The sequence below is a fragment of the Rhinolophus ferrumequinum genome, chromosome 11, assembly GCF_004115265.2.
Source record: "Rhinolophus ferrumequinum isolate MPI-CBG mRhiFer1 chromosome 11, mRhiFer1_v1.p, whole genome shotgun sequence".
In the NCBI taxonomy this organism is placed as follows: Eukaryota; Metazoa; Chordata; class Mammalia; order Chiroptera; family Rhinolophidae; genus Rhinolophus; species Rhinolophus ferrumequinum.
The window spans coordinates 21,138,211-21,144,456 of NC_046294.1; the positions used below are offsets into that span (position 1 = coordinate 21,138,211).

Below are 6,246 nucleotides of genomic sequence, written 5' to 3' on the forward strand. Positions count from 1 at the left end.
CAGTTTTATTCATAAAAGTTAAGCAAAATGATGCATCATGAGAGTCTAAGAAAAATGGATTGTGGATTTTGTCAAGTTTTTATATCTGTATTTAGAGCTCTGACTGAGTTTGTCAACATTGTAAAATCGGTTCATCAATGTGCAGAATGTTTCACTTACCGAAAGATTATGTGTGCCACGTAAGCAGAGACAACACTGTCTGACCCATCCAAAAGCTATTTGAAGGAATGGGTTCCATCAAAGAAACAATATTTACCCGGTTTTCACAATATACAAAGTACTGGTTTACGTGCTTTATCTTTAATCCTCACTGACATCCTGGAGGTAAGCTGTACTATTTTCAATGCCATTTAAAAGATGACGAAACTGAAGGACAGGAAATGCATATAGTCAATTATGAGCTGAGCTGATTGATATTTGAAGACAGGAAGACTTCCTGTTGATCACCTCTGGCCAATAGAACTTTCAGTGATGATGGAAATGTTCCTATCCGCACTGTCCCAACAGGTGGCTCATGTGGCAACTGAACATGTATAGTATGGCTAATGTGACTGAGGAACTAAACTTTTACTGTATTTAATTTTAATTCATTTTAATTTATAAAGCCTTATGTGGTTAGTGGCTATCATATTGGCTAGTGTCACTCTAGAGCCCATCTTCCAAATCACCTCGCAGAACAGCCTCAAGAAAGCACTTTCCTACTTCTTGATTCATCTTTCATAAACATATAAACTGCAATTCAAGTTATGCTTTGCATTTCTGAGTTTAGAAACAGAACAATTCTGGAATTGCAAATAGCTTAATTTAACAGTTTATCTTTGTAATGATTTGTGGAAACAAAATAGGAATCTGTTTGACAGACGATTTCATCTTACCTCCCACTTCTGATTAGGTGAGAGAAATCGTTTGTGGTTAATACACAGAGTGTTTTGTAATGTAACACCATAATGTAAATCAACATTGGTTTTCTCTGCAAATGTAAATTGCCTTTCTTTTCTTTCTTTTTTTTCTTTTTTTTTTTTTTGGCTTTATTGTGGAAAAGTTAAAATATATAAAAAAGAAAGAGAATAATATACATGTCCCCATTATCCAGCTTTAAAAATTATCAACTCATGGCTACATTTATCTCTTCTTTACCCCCACTCATGAGATGAAGCATATGATGTGTTTCAATGGATTGCACTTATTATCCTAATTGATGCTCAGATGGTCCCAATTTTGGTTAGTGGGGGACTAGTCAATTAGCTGATAAATCCTTTTGTTATCTGTATTCTATTCTACCAACTATATATTTAGGTTCATTTGTTTCACCTAACTTTTGATTTTAGTGATTTTTAATGTAAGTTAATTTTATAATAATGTAGAATTTTCACTGGGTTCTGAAGTGAGATATATATATGTATATATATGTACATATGTATATATATGTATATATAGACTTATTATAAAAACAATCTGTATTCCTGTCCCCTCCACCCTATTTTTGTTTCCCCTTTGGGTAATGATTTTTACACTGCAAGGCTTATTTTACCATTAAAAATAATCTTTTCTGAAGAAGATCATTATGTGAGTCTAATTTTAGGCAGTATGTGGGAATATAATCACTCAATTCATTAACTTACATAGACACGTAAAAATATAATGGCAGTGACTTGTGCAAATCACTTTTAACATCCCTTGAATTCTTTCCTCCATTGCAAAGCTAGAAATGCATAAAGATAGTCAATTTACCTTTTACTTGAAAAGCTCCAGGACTATAGTACTTTTATGTTGCTTTATATGCTGGCAATGCAGAAATATGGAAGCAATCTCTATCACTGTCACTGCCACTCTCTAAGTCATCATCAAAAGGAGAGACTGTCAGCCTCTGTTGTTCGATACCAGATACTGATTGAGCCATGTTTTGTAATGTAACACCATAATGTAAATCAGCTTGATGATGGAATCACTGTACTTTAAAAGACATCATACGTGAACGGGGCTATCTGTATCTTTCTCTGGTGCTCTCTTCTGCACTCATCCATGGTAGGGGAGCAAGCACAACCTGTACATAGTGTTTCTTTTTCTCGCTATCTTTATCTCTCTCTCTGTGTCATCTACCTATTGTTGGTTCCCTCTAAATATTGAAAGGCCAAGTTCATTCCCACATGAAGGAAGCCTCTCTTTCCTGCCATTTGGCAGATAGTATGTAGCCTTGGGGACAAATGGGACCCCTTTTACACTGTTATGTTAATAGCAGATGTCATGTATTGCTCTTTTATCCGAAGCTCTCAGCACTTAGGAAAAATGGTCACTCTACATGCACTCTTAAAAAATTACCAGATCTGTCTGCAGTGTATGGTTAAAGATCCAAGTATATCTAACAAGGTATTACTACTTTACAATTTTAAGCCGCTGATCTTCATGTATTTATCTTCCTCTTATTTCTAAATAAGTTTATTTTTCATGCTTCAGTAGTATAAACTTACACAAAGACCAGAGATCATAGGGGAATTTGCTTTTGAACCGTTTGAATAGTACTATCACTACTTTTATTGTCTTTAGCAAAATGCCACGTAAATAATTTGGCTATTAGATATAGGAGAATCTCTTTTATGGTCAGTAAAGACCAAGTGATTGATGTCTATTGTGTGATTCAATTCCACCTGAAAGTATGGCTGTCACTAATAAATATAAGCAGACATAAGTTCATTTTACAGGAGAAGGTTGAAGTGTCTACTTGGCATTTGAGCTATAAATTAGCCTCCTTGTACCTCCAGCTATATAACATATTATTAAAATCTTATAAGTCAGAATAAAAATATATCCTAAAGGATCAACTAATATTTTATAATGACTGATAACAAAAAATATTCTCAGGACTGTGAAAATTTGTGACTTTATAATTCCTACTGAATTGAACGGTCTGTATATTAAAATAAAATGTGGTATTTTTTATAATACCATCCTGGAAAAACTATATCAACATCAGTCATTAGTCATGTGTCATAGGTAAAGAACTGAAAAAAGAAAGATCATACCTAGAATCCCGATCAAGGTATTGGGATTTTGCTTGGCTTATGCTTCCAACAAGGAGAAAATCAAAACCCAGAAAGAGTAACATTAACCACACTATAAGACATACATTTAAAAATCATGGGTATTCCATAAAACCTACTTTCTTCATCTATTAAAAGACAGCATTAATATTATACCTGCCTTGGAGTGGTGTGTGAAGGACAAACAAAAGGAGGCGCCAGAGTGACGCAGTTGTTTATGGCACGACTGAGTAGCAGGGTCCCAGGGGTTGCCTACTAGACAGCCCTGGAAGGTGGGTCCAGGGAGGCAGCTTCCATGAAGCAAAAGGAATGCCAGGAACCTGCCAAGAAGACATGGGCCAGCCTCAGCACTGACAATCAACAGATAGCTGAGCCTTCCACAGAGTTGAACTATGATTCCAGTAACACAATTCCGCTACTTTGTGGATAGCGCAGCCAGCTTACTGAATCCTAAAACTGGTGGGAAGTGTTCACCAACTACATCTGCATTGTCATGCTGATGATGACTGTCGTTGGGGGCATGCTGCAGGTCACCCAGGACAAGGTGATCTACCTGCCTTGTAAGTGGGTCACCAAGGACTCCCACAACCACTCATTCTGGGTCTGGGAGCCTTGGTCAAGAGCCCATTAACCCCAACCCCACAGTCCTGCCTACCCCTGACACAGCCTCCACAGTCATCAGATATAACCTGGACCAGCACTAGAACAACTACACGGATGCCGTATGCTACCAGAACCGTTTGCACTCGTTCGCCAGCATTTTCTGCACAGCTCATCTTTCTGGCCTGCAGCAATTTCTGGTTCAAGTTCCCGCACACCACCTGAAAGCTGGAGCACTTGTGTCTATCCTACTCAAGGGTTTCAACTCGCCTTGGACCACACGGTCCCTTCTCGGAGACAGTGGTGGAGGAGAGAGACCCCACACCGGCCTTCAGCAAGATGAATGGCTTCATAGACAAGAAGTTGTCGATTATCAGCGAGGACGTGTAGGCCACCATGCCCATGCTGCAGCTGACCAAGTCTCAGATCGAGAAGAGGGCATCGTGAACTGCTCTGTGACGGGCATGCTACACAAAGAGGGGGAGCAGGCCCAGGTTCTGTATGAGCAAGTGAAGAAGTTCTGGACCCACGTGGTGGAGGGGGACACCGTGTACTGCCTCTACAAGTGGTAGATCATTATCAAGGTGATCAAGTTCATCCTCATCATCTACTACACCATCTGTTACATGCACAACATCAAGTTCAACGTGGACTGTGCCGTGGACATTGAGAGCATGACGGGCTACAGCAACTACCACTGCGCCCACACCCTGGCCAAGTTCTCCAAGATCCTGGTGCCCTTCTGCATCAGCTTGTCATCTTCTATGGCCTCATCTGTGTGTACAGCTTTGGTGGATGCTGCGACGCTCCCTCAATTAGTATGTGTTTGAGGCCCTCCACAAGGGGAGCAGCTACAGTGACATCCCCGACGCCAAGAACAATTTCGCTTTCATGCTGTACCTCATCGACCAGTACAACCTGCTCTACTCCAAGCCCTTTGCTATCTTCTTGTCGGAGGTAAGCAACAATAAGCTGCGGCAGGTGAACCTCAATGATGAGTGGATGCCAGACAAGCTGTGGCAGTGGCTCACCAGGAACCCACAAAACAAGTCAGAACTGTACCTGCTCATGCTCAGAGGCCTCCCCAACACTGTGTTCGACCTGATTGAGTTAGAGGTGCTGAAGTTCGAGCTGATCCTGGACATGACCATCCGGCCCAGCATTGCCCAGCTCATCCGCCTGCAGAAGCAGTGGCTGTACCACACAGTAGCCAAGATCCAGGCACACTCCCTGGTCTTCCTGTGGGAGAACATGTGGTCACTGCACATCACTGATATTAAGAAGATCCCTGTGTGAACCTACATCCTGAAGACATGGGAGGAGCTGCACCTGACCGGCAACCTGAGTGAGGAGAACAACCACTATATCGTCATTCAGGAGCTAGATGAACTCAAGCACCTCATGGTGGTATGGCTCAAGAGCAACCTGAGAAAGCTGCCACAGGTGGTCACAGATGTCGGTGTGCACATGAAGAAGTTGTCCATCAACCATGAGGGCACCATGCTCCTCATCCTCAACAGCCTGAAGAGATGGTGGACCTGACAGGGCTGGAGCTGATCTGCTGCCCCAGGAGTGTATTCCTCACTCCATCTTCGGCCTCCACAACCTGCAGGAGATCGACTTCAAGGACAACCTCAAGACCACTGAGGTGATCATCAGTTTCCAGAACCTGCACCAACTCACCTGCCTTAAGCTGTGTGACAACCACATCACCCATGTCCCCATCCAGATCAGCAACCTCAACAATCTTGAGAGTCTCTACCTGAATCACAACAAGGTCGAGAAGATCTCCCTACCAACTCTGCCAAGCTGGGCTACCTGGACCTCAGCCACAACAACCTGTCCTTCCTCCCTGCTGACAGTGGACTCCTACAGAACCTCCAGAATCTAGTCATCACTACCAACCGGATTGAGGCGTTCCCCACCCCCTCTCAGCTCTTCCAGGGCTGGAAGCTGCAGGTCCTGCACCTGTGCAACAACATGCTGCAGTTGCTGCCCTTGAGGGTGAGAGGGCTGTACAACCTGACCCAGACTGCGCTGCAGGGCAACTGGCCAGAGTGCCCCCTGCTCAAGCACAGTGGCCTGGTCGACCTGTTCAACACATTGTCACCCGAGGTGAAGAAGCGGCTCTGGAGAGCTGATACGGAGCAGGCTTGAACCGCAGAGGGGAGCTGAGCACAGGGACCGCTGATGGGTCCTCCTGCCCAGGAACCCAGAAACCCTAGGACAGCCAGCCCAGTCTCTCTGCTGGGGCAAAAACCTGGGTTTGGATGTGAGCTGGGCCAGGGTGACAGAAGGGCTGTCCTTTTCTCCCTCTAAGACTCATGCCTTCTAGGACAGGAGCCTGTGGGGGAGATCAGAGACCTGTAATCTGTCTCAAAGTGCAGTGTTTGGACAATTAGGGCCTCCTTGCTGGAGGCCACCTATGCCTCAGAGGTTGATTGAAGCCAGAGGTCCAGGGACATCTACTTAGTTCTTGGTATTTATTTTCCTCCACCTCTTCCTTCTCCCTCCAGATAACATACATTCCCAAGAAATGTTAGCTCAGATGGGAGTGTTAAAGGAAGGGTGGGCTAGTTTCCCTTTTCCTTCTGTGGAGATGCCACCA

The 6,246-nt window shown here is 43.3% G+C and overlaps 1 pseudogene; it reads left to right on the plus strand.

Annotated features, from left to right (window-relative positions):
- Nucleotides 1-3,430: 3,430 nt before the first annotated feature.
- LOC117031264 (volume-regulated anion channel subunit LRRC8A-like) lies at nt 3,431-5,795 on the plus strand (annotated as a pseudogene).
- The last annotated feature ends 451 nt before the right edge of the window (nt 5,796-6,246 follow it).